Source organism: Ruditapes philippinarum, unplaced genomic scaffold (assembly GCF_026571515.1).
Source record: "Ruditapes philippinarum isolate M1 unplaced genomic scaffold, ASM2657151v2 ctg7939_1_1_1_1, whole genome shotgun sequence".
In the NCBI taxonomy this organism is placed as follows: domain Eukaryota; kingdom Metazoa; phylum Mollusca; class Bivalvia; order Venerida; family Veneridae; genus Ruditapes; species Ruditapes philippinarum.
Genome location: NW_026865547.1, coordinates 94,303 through 111,796, shown reverse-complemented (window position 1 = coordinate 111,796; position 17,494 = coordinate 94,303). Strand labels below are relative to the sequence as shown.

Here is a 17,494-nt window from a genome sequence, read left to right as displayed (position 1 = left end):
TACCGCGGGAAATTAAAAAAAAACAATTAAGCCAAAAGGTAGGCCTACCTTTTCTTTTTCTTAAATGTTGTCTATGAAATTTAAAAATAATATGCTATAGATCTAGATCTACTGAACAAGTTACAGAATTATTCAATCGTGTATGTCATATATGTATGTATGCTCTACAACTGCAAAGATCGTGTGCTAGTTGAACAATGATTATGGCGAAACCTGTCTTCCATACACAAAGCTGTGATGTAATCAATATTATTGATGTCATCGTGTACACTAGTATGACGTAGAAACTTCATTCAAGTTTACAAGATAGTTTATAAAAATACATTGACTAATATAAATATAAACAAGAGATTGTCGTATAACGTAGAAAGAACTCACGGATGTTACATACTTTTAATATACAAATACAAACACACATGTGAACGAGTTGAATACCAAAACTGAACTCCTCTCTGACATTTGAGAATCGTATATATAATATCAACCTGTCCTAAGGACATTTTATAATGTATATAAATACACACGTTTTAGAGTTACATATATAAATCATCCTGACATAAGGTCAGTCCGTATGCATCTCCTGCACTATAATACTCATAAATCATGTCATGTTCCATAGTGCACATTAAGAAATAAAAACCCTAATATATGTATATACATGTTGACTTGTCATTCTTTTTGAATATAGCATGTATGACTAATTAGCCTGTGCAACCAGCTATACGACAATACCTCCATTACTTATAAAAAAAATATTTAAAAAAAAAAGTTTTAAACAAGGTTACTATCAAATATTTCAAACTCGTTGTAACAAATCAACTTGACATCTGTTTTACCCCTAAGGTAAGGATGTTTTACATCAACCTTTTGTTACTTTATTCTCAAAGAAAAATCGCCGAAGGTAATATCCGGTCAGAGATGTCCGGTCAGAGATGTTATCTAATGACTTTTTATTAGTTTATTTTTAAAAGAAAAAATCACCTTAAGTCATATAATCTCTGATTGGTCAATTGTATATCGTGCGTAACCTTTTTGTTTGAATTCATTTTAATAGAAAAATTTGGATAGATACAATGTAGCACAGGTAAGTTTACTTTTGATATTAGTTTTAAAAGTTTTGAATAAGTAAAATAATAATTATTGTTAAATGTTCGATTAATCTTTATGCAAAAAAAATACAAAAATAATATGTTAAAGTAACATCTTTATGCAAAAAAAATACAAAAATAATATGTTAAAGTAACATAAGGTAAATATTATAGCTTTATAAGTTTTTCAATAAATATTAAATTTCCTTTATTTCATCATAAAAAAATAAAAAAAAGTTAATTTCTAGAGATCAAGAAAACATAAAAAACAAACAAATAAGTTAACAATATTCAAAGAACAAATTATTTTAAGAATATTAATTAGAAAAACTTTAAGGTATAAAATTTAACAGAATTATATGTATGATAAGAGTAGAAAAGATATTTATATACGAAAAAGTTAAAAAAAATATTATAAACAATTGATAATTGATAAAATGTCCAGGTGTTTCATTTCCTGTAAAACGTGTATTGTGCATGCGCATTGAACACTTCCTGTGACACGTATATTTTTTGTAACAGGTACTTGCTGACATCAGTATGGCTTGGTCTTCGTGACGTGTCGGGAATTTCAAATCGTTGGTATGTAGCTTTTTTAATTATAATTTTAAATTGACACTCATAATTGTTCATAAATGTTTGATGTTCTTGAAGATTCTTTTAAATTAATATATATGTATTTGATATGTGTAAACGTAGACTTTATACACAAGTTGATAAAGTTATATTCGAATATTTATTGGCACATCTGTAAACGCTGTTCTTGTTTCGTCGTAAAAAGAATGTCTTGTGAACAATACAACAAAGTGATGATAGATCTATAATTCTTCATTTATGTAGCAATGTTTTTGAGTAATAAGATAATTAAAATAATAGTTTACTGTTGCACGATTCTCGCAAATGTTTATGTGATATTTATTTTGGATATCTCTGTCGCGCACAAATAATTATTTTGATAAGAATTTGTCATCAGTATTTCTCTGGGTTTTTGTTTTTAAGTTTATATAACACATATAAAAACACATTCTATTGATAAACGGAAGTTTTCGGCTTCTCTGGTTGAAGACAGGAACAAAAGTTTATTTGATTCCACAATTTTGTTGTTGTTGTTGTTGTTGTTGTTGTTGTTGACGGCTGTGTCAGCATAGTTATATATTTTAAACATCGTAGACGCTTATTTCATATAATTTTACATCGAAGAAGGTGTTTATGGTTATATCTGCATGGTTTTACATCGAAGAAGGTGTTTATGGTTATATCTGCATGGTTTTACATCGAAGAAGGTGTTTATGGTTATATCTGCATGGTTTTTGTTGTACATAGTTTGACATCGTAGAGGCTGACTGTAATATTTCTAGTCAGGCGGTGTTTGACTGTACCGGCGAATTCGCTCGCACCTCTCTGTCTTGGCTGGACGACAAGTGATCGTTAGACCAATATTTTGCATTTTCGTCCGTTGTCAGATCGGTTAATAGATATTATATACAATAAACATAATTTTGTTTCAGATATATGAACAACAAGACAACTGTCATAAAATGCATAGGATAAGAATTCCAATGAAAGATGTTCTCTAGTGTAAGTATCTTATTTATGTAATACTTGATATTTAAATTTTTTTTACTTTTCTAGACATATTTTGTTAGTTTTAACTAAGCTATTAACTTTAGTTTATTTCGACAATAAGACTTATCCCAATTTAAACTTTATTTAATGATTGTGCGTTGACAGTTGAAACATGTATGTATACACATGTTATTCTAATATGAAATAAAGTAAATAATCAATTTGAAACTCATGATTAAGTGCTGTCATTTACTTTGAAATGCATTTTAATTAACCGATCTATTAATAAACATATAGCGAATAACGATCATTTTAAGCAATAATAAAAAAATCAAAGATATATATTTCTAATAAAAGCAAGTTGAAACTTGATATAAATGAATACAACCACCAAAAATATAAAGATATATGATTAAATAATGTAATTTTCTGTTTTGTTTTATATTGTTTTCTTGTAACATATATATATTTTTTCCTATAATAACTATTTACAATGCCTGAGGTCAATTTACCGAAAATTAGTATAGCACATAACACGGAATATAACTTTCTATAGCATACTGGCTAATCCTTGTAAAAACATTTTAACATTCGGTTTCAAGCGTTTATTATTATTATGTACCTTTGTGTTTACCTTACCAGATACTTTATATCGTGGTTTTACAATACTTTTCTTTTTAGTAGAAACAGAGTTTATAAACATCTCATTATCGGAATCATTATCATCAGCCATTGAATCTGACTGAATAGTATTATATGCTGCTTTTGACTGAGGATTGCTATTTACTTGTATGGAATTTGAGTCTGATAATTCTGAATCAGTCTGCGATTGCATTTCTTCTGAATGTGCATTACTTTGAGCATTTTCATTATTTGAAATTTGTTGTTGTTGTCGAAGATGTTTCTGTAATTCAGCTAATGGAATATCATCTTCACTATCAGAATTTGACCTTTCTTTTCTTACATTCTTAGCAACTTGGGGTAATACTGATTCTGGTATTTCTGAAGCATCATCAGTATCGCTATTTTCAGGTGTAACTACAAATGTGGCATTTCTTTTTGGTCTGCCAGTATTATCTGCTTTTGGTATTGACCAGTCATTAATATTTGCAAGCCTAATTTGTTCTGCATGGACTTTAACTGTTGAATTGTCAAATTGATTTTTTATTATATAAGTTAATGGTGACCTTTTCTCCATAATTCTATAAAATGGCTTCCAATTCACATCTAGTTTGCTTCTCTTACGAAAATTTTTATAAAATACGGGATCGCCTATTTCAAATTTGATATCTTTTGCGGTCTTATCTGCATAGCTAGCTTGTTCTCGTTTTGCTTTTTTAAGGTTCTTATAAACAGATAGAAAAGTATTATGTTGTTCTTGTAATGCAATTTTGTGATACTCTTCGCCATGATAGCGCTGCCTTGGTTGTAGCAACAGGTCCACCGGGAGAATTGGATCACGGTTATATAACAAATAAAATGGACTATGCTTTGAAGTCCTAGAGACATTGAATCTAAGTGCGGCTAGTGTCATGTTAAGATGAATATCCCATTGTTTGAGATTTCCCTGGATTCTTTTAGCTAAGATATCATGTATGACATGGTGAGAACGTTCATTTTTCGCGTTTCCGGCAGCATGATAGGTAGTTGTACGCACGTGATCAATTCTTAACTCTTTAAGTGTTTCTTTGAAAGCATTACTTGTGAATTCTGATCCATTGTCAGTGACAATTTGTAATGGACATGCGTATCTAGGGTAAATTTCTTCTAATAGTAAATGTATAATTGTATCAGTACTTTTGTCAGCAGTAGGGAAACACTCGGGATAACCACTGTAAAGGTCAATAAAACAAATAATGTAGCGGTTACCACTCATTGTTTTTTCATATGGCCCTATAACGTCGATACTCATGGTCTGGAATGAATACATTGGTACTCTTGTTTCGCCCATAGGTGCTTTTATTTTTGTAAGATTACGTGACTGACAATCAACACATTTAGAAACATATTCATACAATTCTTTGAACATATTTGGCCAAAAATATTTTTGTTTTATTGTTGTAAATAACCTCTGTGTTCCTGGGTGACCATTATTTAAATGATATTGAGTAATGACAAGGTGTTTTAAGTGTTGCGGAACAAACAATCTAAGATTAGGATTATCATCTACATTAGACAGATAATAAAGAACTTGGTCAATTTCTAAATATTTGCTCTGCACTGATTTAGTTGGCTGTCCGTGACGTAGTAACATTTTCAGTTCAAGAATAGTTTGATCTTTATCTTGCTCTGAGGCCATATTTAATTTTTCGAATTGTTTAATATCTTCTACAATTGGCTCTTGAAATTGGTATTCTTTGTTTGCTATTTCTTTGGCATTAAAGTGCGTAGAATCAAAAGCATTTACTTCATAGCTTTCATCAGTTTTCACAGCATGTGTATTATCATTATTTGAATTATTACTTGAATTTGAGACTGTTATTTCGAAGGCATTGTCATTTATATCAGGCTCATAAAGTTCAATATCGGACTTGTTAGCATTTTTATCATCAGCTGGAGGTCTAGAAAAGAAATCGGCAATTAAATTTAATTTTCCTGGCAAATATTCAATTTTACAGTTATAGGCAGAAATATTTAAAGCCCAAAGCTGAATTCTTTTGTTTTGCATAGGTGCTTCTAAAAGATATTTTAAAGGTTTATGGTCTGTAAATATAGTAAACTCTGCATTATGTAAATAAACATCTAATTTTTGTAACGCATAATGAATACTGAATGCTTCTTTTTCTATGGTACTATACTTTCTTTGAGATTCACTTAATTTATGAGATAAGAAGTATATAGGTTTTTCAATACCAGATTTGTCACATTTCTGACTTAAACATGCTCCGACCACTAAATCTGAGGAGTCCGTGTATAGAATATAAGGCTTATTTGGGTCTGGGAATGCTAAAAGTGGAATACGTGTTAACATTTTCTTTAATTGTTCAAAACTTTCTTGACATTCTTTTGTCCATTTAAACAAAACACGTTTTCTTGTAAGATTGATTAGAGGTTCAACAATTTTAGAATATTTAGGGCAAAATCTTCTATAAAAACCAGCAGCACCAAGTAAAGATCTGACATCTTTAACACATTTTGGTACCGGAAGTGACCTAATAGCTTTTACTTTTTCTGGGTCTGGTTTTATACCTTCATGATCAATTATAAAACCAAGGTACTTTGTTTGTTGCTGAATAAAACTGCACTTTTTCAGTTTAAGTTTTAATTTATGCTCTTTAAGCTTTGAAAATACTGTCTGTATATGTGATAAATGTTCATTTAATGACTTCGAAAATATTAGAATGTCGTCAAGATAACTGACAGCAAATGCCTCTAAACCTTGTAAGACATGTGACATGAGTTCTTGGAAAACTCCAGGGGCAGAAACTAGGCCAAAAGGGGTTCGGTTGAACTCAAACAAGCCTCGGAATGTCGTAAAAGCCGTTTTTTCCTTGTCTGATTCATGCACGGGTATTTGCCAAAACCCTGAGCGCATGTCTAGTGTTGTAAAATATTTTGAAGACCCTAGTAGTGTTAAAATATCGTCAATTAATGGGAGAGGATATGATGTTGGCTTTGTAATTTTATTCAATTGTCTAAAATCAACACAAAACCGTTTACTGCCGTCACGTTTCCCGACAATAACAACAGGAAATGAATAAGGGCTATGACTTCTTCTTATAATATTAGCATCTAACATCTCATCGATTGCGTCACTCATAAATTTTCTATTGTTTAAAGGTGTGCGATATGGGCGTAATTTGATTGGAGGATGATTACCTGTTGGTATTTTCATGGTTACAGTATCTGTCTGTGATAATTCAGAATCTTTATTTGCGAAAATATTTCTATTTTTCCTTAATAAGTCTCTAACAATATTAAAATGCTCTGAAGGTGTATGAATATCACGTTCGAAATCGTTGTTAAGAGGGGAAGTTGTTTGAAGAGCCTCTGTGACCGAGTTAATGCTCTCAACTTCTGAAACTTTAGCAACTACTGAATTTCGTTTTAATCTTATAGTTTTATGTGTATTATTGACAATCATAATAGGAAATCTTCTATCAGCCGAAAGTTTCATAACAGAATTTGTTATCATAAGACCTGGTTCAGAAGCAATCATTCCAGTTTCTATACTTTTTAATTCATATAATTTATCATTTTCTAAGCCTGGATTTTGTTTTAACTTAGCGGTGCACACATTAACTGTTTGAGGTTTCAGAATAACATCCTGTTTTAATCTAACAATTGATGCAATATGAATATCTTCTTCGAGGGGTACATATGTATTATTAACTCTTAAGCAGCCTAAATCAAAATATAATCTAACGCCATTTTGTGTTAACCAATCACGGCCTAAAATAATATTTCTATTCATTTTAGAAACAACATAGAATTTTTGAGTTGTTTCTGTTTTCCCTATTTGAAAATTAAGATTTATATAACCATCTATATGTAAATAATTTCCGTCAACTGAACATAAATTTATTTTCTGTTTTATAAGTTGAGGGGGATTCTTCAATTTTCTATATATTCTGCGATGCAGAAGACAAACTTCAGCACCTGAATCTACTAACGATCTGTATTTATAGTTTTCTATTTTAATCAAACACGAATTAGGGCTTCCAGCTAATGCTATACTAAATTTTGGTATTTTATCGTTCCTGTCAATGACCCCTTTGTGACAGGAACTTGCTAGTTTTCCTGAAAATTTATTTTGTTTCTGTCGTAAAAATTTTGTTTACGACATTCACGCATAATATGACCAAAATTATTACATTTCCAGCACTTAATCTTTGATTTCAAACTATTATTGCTATTATTTTTTCTAAATCGTGAAAAATTTTGTCGGTGAAATACAGAATATATTTCATTTTTCCTAAATCTACAATTACGCACATGGTGACCTGGTCTCTTACAGTACACGCAAAAAATTCTTGTATAATAATGATTAGAATTATTTGCTCTGTAATTATTGTATTTTGCGTGATTTTGAGAATTAGAAAATTTTACTCTGGCAGAAAATCTAGCTCTGAAATTCTGTTCATTCATTGCGCAAGTAATTGTTTCTTGTAAAGTTTTTGGCTTTTCTCTCATAAGTTTAAGTTTTAAATAATAATGCGCTAAATTATCCGTAAACAATTCTACTAACTGAAGTTCAATTAAACTATTATCTCCTAGTTTATAATTTTCATAAGCGGTTTCAGCACAATTAATAAATTTTTCCCCAAAAATTTGAACACTTTCTCCCAAATCTTGTTTTAAATTTCTCAAAAGATAAAATTCATGATGTAAATCTTTAATTTCCCCAAATCTAGTACTTATTTCTTCTTTTAATTGTTCCCACGAATTACGATGATTATCACGCAAATATCTACATATAAAATCGCTTACAGTCCCTTTACTTGATTGAAATGCGACTAATTTTATTTTATTATCATCCAAACCTTTTAAAACAGCATATTTTTCTATAGATTTTATCCAGTCATTAAAATATTTAGAATTTCCATCAAAATTTTGTACTATTTCTGATAAACCCTGTGTACCTATGACAGTTGAAATATTTTCTAATTTATCTGACAAATGTTCAAAAATTGTAGCTATATCTTGATCTGACATCTTCAAAATTAGCAAATTACTAGTATATTAACGATCACTCACCTTTAATTTTCTGTTACAGGTACTTCGTTGTGTCCCGCTATCCAAAATCGTCGCTTCGACATCCTGGTCACGGCACCAAATCAACCGTTGTCGTATAACGTAGGAAGAACTCACGGATGTTACATACTTTTAATATACAAATACAAACACACATGTGAACGAGTTGAATACCAAAACTGAACTCCCTCTCTGACATTTGAGAATAGTATATATAATATCAACCTGTCCTAAGGACATTTTATAATGTATATAAATACACACGTTTTAGAGTTACATATATAAATCATCCTGACATAAGGTCAGTCCGTATGCATCTCCTGCACTATAATACTCATAAATCATGTCATGTTCCATAGTGCACATTAAGAAATAAAAACCCTAATATATGTATATACATGTTGACTTGTCATTCTTTTTGAATATAGCATGTATGACTAATTAGCCTGTGCAACCAGCTATACGACAAGATCATGGATAATTTTTTGATATATTATATTTATTTGTGACTTGCGTCATAAAGGAGTGAATCCGAGGGATATTATTAATCTATACTGTACATGTTCAGTCAAAGAACTCAAATAAGTTTTTTAATGTTGTCTGCAGGAAATCTATATCTTTTTTGTAACTCCTCGTCCATCAAATCAGTCAACTATCTGTCAATTCGTCGGAATTGTGGGGTTGTCTGTCCTTACGCGTAAAATGTCCGCGAAATATTTGTTTTGGTTACCGTGCAGTTACCAAGCTTCCACAGGAACTTGAAATTCTATCAATATTAATGATAATATCCAAAATTTATTTATACTGTATAGGGGTATATTTCGGATATTATCATTAATATTGATAGAATTTCAAGTTCCTGTGCAAGCTTCAGTACCTGGGTTAGATTTAACCGCGGGTATTGGTTTTGATATTTATTATACAATCACTTACCGCGAGGTTACCGGACTGGCTACCGTAACCGTGTGGTACATTGTTTATACAATTGGCTGCTGGCAGGGGGGTGGGGGGGGGGCTGTGCGGTGGGGGAGCCAGATGAGTCGCGTGTCAAAAAACGTCATTTTAGTGCAGTTTACGAATGAATCGCGTTAAAATGACGTCGTTTTAGAAGGGAAATATGTGCTGCTTAGGATGACGTCATTTTGCCGTTGTTATTTAACTTGTAAGTTCATGAATACGCTAGTATTGTAAGAAATAGTTAGGGATGAAATGACTTTAATTTCCATGAACATATATCATATTGAGGTAAACCATTTTAAATATGTAATAATATGGCAAAATTTGCAAGAAAAAATATCCGACATATATTTACGGTTCGGATCGGAAAATCCGTCCCTCGGGAACCTGCCCGTTGGCTAACTCGGCACGCCTCGTTACCGCTCAATGGGCGGGTCCCCTCTGGACGGATATTCCGGTCCGAACCGCAACTTATGACAGATTAATAATATCTGTCATATGTTACGGTTCATATCGGAATATCCGTTCCGAGGGACGGATATTCCAATCCGAACCGCAAACATATGTCGCATACTTTTTACTTAGATAGTCTGCCATTTTATTTCATATTAAAAATGGTTTACCTCAATAAGATATTTGTTCATGGAAAAATCACTGTAAAAAATTATTTTTCACTGCAGTGAAACATATTTTCCGTATTTTCACTGGTGTCTTGCCGGACTACTTTCTTTTAAATTCTGCCTGTACACAAAATTTAAGGGAAAGTCTTTCAAATTTTAATGTCAAAAAAGTGAAATATGTATATAATAAACAGAAAATTCAAGTTTTTTTCTATAAATACATGATTTATTTTCATCTTGTGGCATGAAAATTACCATATTTCACTCGTGACTACCGCCACTCAAGAAATATTTATTTTCATACCACTCGATGAAAATAAATCATGTATTTATAGAAAAAACTTGAATATCCTCTATTTATTACACTCCTGCGCCGCGGTTTATGTGATAATTTGTCATAAAATGTCATAATGCACTTTTCAAAATAATTATTCTATGTTGTTATACACCCCCAAATTATGAATTGCAAAATTATTATTGTACAGAGATATCTTATTTGTGTTTAAATATTTTCTTTCCGTTAAAATAGGTCCATGCTCGATGGGTGCCACGCCTCTTGATAGATGTACAGAAGGAAAGACGAGTTGTGGATTAAGCAGAATTTTTGCAAAGATATCGTCGACAGTGTCTATATTATTACTACAGACGAGACTTGGTTATACCTCCATAAAACCGCAAAATATTTCATTTATTTAAAGCTTTACTTTTTATGTTTTCTGACAAATGTCAGATCAGACTTTTTCTTTCCTTTAAAAGGAAAATGGTAATTCCGGATTACATCTTGGTTCTTTATATTTGTATACAGACTCCGTATTTGCAAGAATACGAAATTTGGTATTTTAGGAATTTACGGACTTTTAATAAAAAGATCCGTATTTAAGTAAAGTACGGACTTCGTTCAACAAAGTTGCTGTATATTTCGAATGTACGAACTACGGAATATTATAGTCATACATGTATATGTATTGCATGATATACGGCCCTGCACACTTTCGTATTTTAAATTTCAGACCTATTTATAATAATTTATGTAGAATTCCGTACATTTCCGTATATCTGCAGTGGTCATAATGTCATTTATAGTGGAATTTTAACACAAATACTTATATCAGCATAAAGAGAAAAGAAAAAAAACAAATTCCGTCGAATACAGTAGCATTTTAGATAATGTGTTAGCCGGTGGCGTGGTAGAACCCGTTAACAGTTGCCAAGGATACGCAGCGAACGGTCTTTGTTGGTCAACTTTGACGTCGTGTACAAAAAATGGCTGAAACTATTAAAAAGAATCCACGGAATCTAATCTGAAATACGTCAACATTTTTCATGCTAATTTTCAAGACTCTGCTCGAAAGTTCACAAAGTGTCGTGTTCTACCCTAATTGTATCTTATGTTAATTGTTGGCGGAAGTGTATGTTGTAATGTGAAAGAAATTGTTTGATTGAAATTAATTTGAGTATTTCTGAAAAAACGTTTTTATATAAGAAAATTACTTGAACACGTTTCTTTCGCGGAGCAATATCTACTTTAAATATGGGCGGTGATGCGGCAAACCAAAATTACACGTTGAAACTGTTTTGTGAATGGTATAAGACGAACACGATAACGTTTACATTAATCGGTCATACCATTATGATATAATGGGTTGTGCAAGTTATTTAGGTATTACACTTTACATTTTTATTGCAATATAGAAGAATAAAATTGGGTATGGATGCGTAAAACTGAGTAGTGTAGTGGTTAGAGAGTTCAGATTGTGAGGAGAGTTTAGAAGAGTTCAAATCTGTAATTGTGCAATATTTTTTTGTGTTTGTATGGTCTTTACTTTCAAAAAACATTTTAATATTCTCTTATAAACCTGTGATTTATAATTTTGAACAATTTAAAGTTAAACTTACAAAGGTTAAATAGCAAAATTGAATGTATTTGATTTTAACAGTCATTGAACAGAGTGAATAGTATTGTCAATTTAATGCTATTTAAAACTCTGAATTCAATTTGCTACATTTTTTTTTAATTTCGGCTCAATTGTATATTTATATATTCAAAAATCTTCCAATCCTCATTTATCACTCTAATCACGACTGTGCGGATTGCCTCAAACTATTGTATGAACTAAATTCACGAGGAACTAAAATCCAGATCTTTGAAAAGAAAATTAAAAAAAATATATAAGTAAAGAAAAAATGCCTTTTCAAGGAATCGAACCAGGGTCTTTACACTGAGGAAGCCAACACTCAACCACTACGCTTATACGCTGAACAGTTAAAAATGAGTAATTATTTGGATGATTACAGATTAAGACGATAAATAATATGCTTTAGTATAAGAGTTATCGACACCCCTTTTTGTCAATATTGATGTAAACAGATAATGAAAGGAATAGCGAATTCGAGCTGTACCATTCAAATAATATAAAAACATGATAAAATTAGGCTAAAAAAGGATTATTCGAACATATGGTTGGTACTTAGGATCGGAGGTTTGTCCTGGTTTTTACAAAGTGAATCTTGACTCGATAAAGCTCGACACCGATCATATATTCCATAAATCTCTTCCTTAAGTATCTGAAATATATCTTTTCTTATACGTGTATCTCGTGTGTTTTCAAATTATTAATAACTCTCCTATAATTGAAAATGAGTTCTCGTGCAATTGTAATGGTGAGCTCGAACAGCAGGCGCAAAGGGCCTGCTCGCAAAGCGAGCTTTACAGTAACGCGAGTACCTGCTAAAAAAACTTTCTTCCGAAGTACTGGATTGAACACATTGCAACTTTTCGAATTACAAGATATCAATAAAACCGAGGTATTCTGACTGAAAACAGATGCGTAGACATTCGGAACTGCCTCAGCTATTATCTATAACAACCTCGGAAACAATACGGATTGAAAGAAGTTCTCCCACGTGGTTTCAGATGTAAACAGAAACAGAGATAATGTAAAACGAATGTATATAGTTGACATTTAATGTGTGTCCCGGTACTCTTATAATGCTTGAAAATATGTCTGACAGCTGATTTTCAATTTTAAACAAATCCGACTAAACAGGTTGGTTTTTATTTGTTTGGGTCGTCAGACCAAACAAATAATGGTAGCGAAATTTCAGAGTCTAATGTTGTTAATTGCAAATGCCGAAAGTAGTCCACTTTTTTGAAGCGGTTACTTCCCTTTTGTATGTACACTAACGCCGAAAAATTCAGGGCAGTTCACTGCGTAAAGTTGGTCAAAGACAGGCGCATTAATTTTCAAGCAAAGTAATTCCCGAATGGTCGAAGATTTCATATATTGTTTATTGTATTTTCTGATCGAAAATAAGTAAATACAAAGCGGACATTCAATCTCTGACACAGAAGTTTACGACAAACCTAACAACAAGTAGTTCTCAAAACAGCTTAAAACTAGCGATTTAAAAGAAAGAAATATTTTATTTTGTTACAAGTATCCAACAAATTACAACGCATTCAAAATTAAACAATAGCGTTGGCTTATAGAATTGTCAATAAATGCACAATCACAAATTACGCGGATGAATATGATTTTATCAATGAAAATACTATTTTTAGCGATGTCGATTACCGAATACTACACAAACCGAGTAGTGGAATATATAGATTCTACATGTCGGACTGTTTGGGGGAGAAGATTTTCGCTAAAATGTTTACTTCAATTTTAAACAACAGGTTTATCCTGAACAAAATACCTCGAAATTAATAAGGATTACAAATCCAAAAAGTTCTAAATTTAGAATGACTTGATGTTAATCAGGCTTGATTCTATAACTTCTCCGTGGTACAGTGGTAACGCGCTCGCTTAGTGAGTGAGAGGTCTCGAGTTCAAATCCAAGTCGAGGAAACTTTTTTTTTGTTAAATTCTGTCTTTGTTAAGAAAGTAGCCATGATATACAAGGATAAAGTGTGGCTGTCGTAAAAAATGAACATAAATGATTTTTTGATGCAACTCTAGTTATGCAGAATTCCGTATGTATCAAACTCTGGTGCCTTGCAAATGAATTATAATAAATAAAAATAAACTTATACAGGAAAATGCATACATATATACAGTACGATTTAGATTGCAAAGATCAGAAAATACCACAGAACTTGCAGCCCTTTGATTCTTTATAAATATACATGCTTATAGTAACCCCAGGATTATTTACATCTGTGTTAAACAACAGTTAAAGTCGTTACAAGCCCTAATTTAGAATAATATGGTTTTCTTCAGGCCGTTCACATATAAATTCACCGTGGCTGAAGGGTTTTCGGGCTCGCTTAGGATAAGTCAAATAAACATTGGATTGAATATCAGTGTTGCAATTAGTCTTATAGCCAATTTACTACAATTAGAACGCTGGAAAACATTGGTGGCACTATACATATAATCTCACAACCTGCACCTACTTACATTCTGAGACCCAAACAAATTCAGCGCCTTCTGTGCTTTGATTTGTACTTTCGGTTTCTACAACCATAATAATAAATATATAAATAATGTATTGTTTGCTTTTGTACATATGAATTCTCTTATTTTAGGTGGACTTTTACTACATATATTGGAAATAAACTTGTCAACAACTCCCAGCATTAAATTACTATTTGTTAACATGTTAAGTTTCTTATGTTAGGTTAGACCGAAATACTGCATCCGTTCTGTGTATTCATACTATTGTGTTCGAGGTCCTTATCCGAAGACTGACGGAAAGGGCCGAGTAGTTGCGATTGAAATTCAAACGTGCCAGTCGGCTATGACCGAAGCCATCCGATAATGTGGCCCCAGCTTTGCCGTGTGCAAAATGCGCAGCGCTTTTAAGTTTGGGAACCACTTAATCGGATGGCTTCGGTCATAGCCGACTGGCACGTTTGAATGTATCGAAAGATAATGTCATTGAAGGAAAACGGCGATAATTTTGATGTTTATTTCGGCAGTTGCGTTGTTTATATTATATTTATATTATATAACGGGCGCAACGGAGATATTTTTTTTAGAAAAAGCGGCACAACGCCTTTTTTAAAGTCAATGTTCTATATTTAAACATCTAAAATGATTGTTTAGCACTATTAAGTAAGTATGTTTTAAAATGTTTCATAAATTGTACATGTTTAATTGCACTGAAGGGTTATATGCCTGGCGAAATGGAAATTTCATGGCGCAACGGAGATATTTTTTTTAGAAAAAAACCGACATAACGCCTTTTTTAAGTCAATATGCTAAATTTTAGCATCTTAAACGATTGTTTAGCACTATTAAGTAAGTATGTTTTAATATGTTTCATAAATTGTATATGTTTACACTGAAGGATTATATATGCCTGGCGAAATGGAAATTTCATGGCGCAACGGAGATAATTTTGGAAAATCGGCACAACGTATGTACTAATATATGAGATTAATTAACACCAATATTATTTGAATAAATAAATTGAAAAAAAAAATATTTAAAAACATAAATCGTATATCAAATAATCAAATAGCTGCAATGTTGTAAAGGATAGTGTGCCGGCGAAATGGACATTTTGTCTGCGCAACGGAGATTTTTTTTTTGGGTGCAACGGAATTTAAAAAGAAAGCAATGTTTGCCTTAATTAAGTTGTAATACGAAGAAGTAAATCATTAAAGATATTAACTGAATTACTGAAGTGGTGTAATAAAAGTCTGTTTTATTAATTTAAAAATGGAATTAAATACATGAAATACGTTTTATCGTTATGGCTGACACTGAAAGACAAGTATGGATTTTACAATCTGTTTCATTTTTTTCCCGTTCAATCTGTTATGTTTACGAAAAGTACTGTAATAGCTTTTCTATACATAATTTTCAGAATTTTACTTGAAGAATACGAAAAGTCCGTAATGCATACGCTGTGGACTTTCTAATGTAATCTTAACAATAAATTACCAAATTTCAACACAACGCTGCTTAATGGCTTTACTGCTGCACAAAGAAATACGTTTATTTCCGTCATGGCTGATATTTGAAGATAAACATGAGTCTTTAAATCTGTTTTTCCCCCGTGTATTACGTTATATTTACGTTAAATATTGTAATGACTTTAATTAATGATATGTAACACTTAAGAAAACAAATTCATATCTTTATTCAACAGATTTGTATTACAGCGCTTAATTACAACACGTTTACCATGAAACGCAACACATTTCATCTCAAACAATTTAACCGTTAACAGAAGTATTTGCTAATTAGCACCATTTTTAAGCTGCAGACAACCAAATTGCTTCAAAGAGGGTTGTTATTCATAAATAGTGTTCATTCATTTTAAATAGTGCATAAATATCAAACATGTAAGTATTTGCTTAATATTATTATACTTATGTGGATCATTTTTACTGTGACTAAAATAGTACTCGTTTAAATTTGGTCCTATAATTTTTTAACTGTAAAAATTATTTTCTTATTTCTGCTGCCGGGAATATATAAGCAAATCACTTTATTTGTTAAAAGCATGAACAGTAGCAAGCAATTTGCTAACCAAATTACATTATCTTTTTAGTAATGATTGAAATATTTTATGCATTTTTAAAATTAAAAATAGTAACTATACAAATATTAATTGTTTGATGAAATTATTAAAATAGTAAAACGACATGCATGTAGAATTTGCAGTTCTAACTATTTCCATTTTAAAACAGTAAAAAACATAAAATAATTAAATTAAACGTTACTTATAACAATTCCTTCCCCAATCAGAAAACCCCGTTAAAATCAAATGCAGCTACTTTTTATTTAGCGAAACAACAGCAATTTGGTGATTTGAAGAATGTTTATCAGGGGTGTTAAGTACCGATAATTAAATTACCAATGACACGTGGTTGATGTTTATTGGACACGCGTTTTCACACCATTTAGATAATGTGATAAGAGGAACAAGAATTGACTTTAAGGTATTAACTTTTTTTTTATAACTTGTTATTGTCGAAAATATTGCTTTTGAAGCTTTTGTTAAGCTCTTGCAAATTGTTTACCTTATGTCTTATCCATTGAACAGGTATATATGTTTATATTGTTTACCTGCTATAAACATTGTATAATGTTTCAGGCAATAAAATTTGAAAATTGAAAAAAAAATTGAATTATTACGCCAATATTTCACTCAAACTATGAGAAAAAATGTGTATATGAAATGTGAGACTAATAAAACTTTTGGGAGTCTGAATCCGCCACTGATGACGGTCAAGTTTTCTATTACAAGTGTTAAAAACATTATTAAACACCCGTGCCATACACATGCACGATACGTTGCTAATTGCTAACAATTCTCGTGTAATTGATTACCTTTTGTCAATATCATAATTATGAAATATTTGGATTGCTTTTGATGAAATATACAATGTATACGCAACAAACATTTCGATGCCTTGGTGCGAAAGGGTTGTAACTCATAATTTCACCGAAAATGGTTTTATGGTATTTTTCAATGTAGGAGCAATATACACACATGTTGTAAAAATATTGAACTTGAAAGCTAAAATTAAACTACCAAAAAAGTATATATGTCCAAAGGTTGTAACTCAAACAGACATATTTTGTTGGTGCGAAACGGTTGTAACTTAAG

General features: G+C 31.4%; 1 long non-coding RNA gene across 1 annotated transcript; it reads left to right on the top strand.

Annotated features, from left to right (window-relative positions):
- Positions 1-353: 353 nt before the first annotated feature.
- LOC132729488 (uncharacterized) lies at positions 354-8,818 on the top strand. The gene is made up of 3 exons (XR_009625630.1): positions 354-1,670; positions 2,597-2,666; positions 8,371-8,818. It is a non-coding gene; the product is annotated as an uncharacterized LOC132729488 (long non-coding RNA).
- Positions 8,819-17,494: the final 8,676 nt, after the last annotated feature.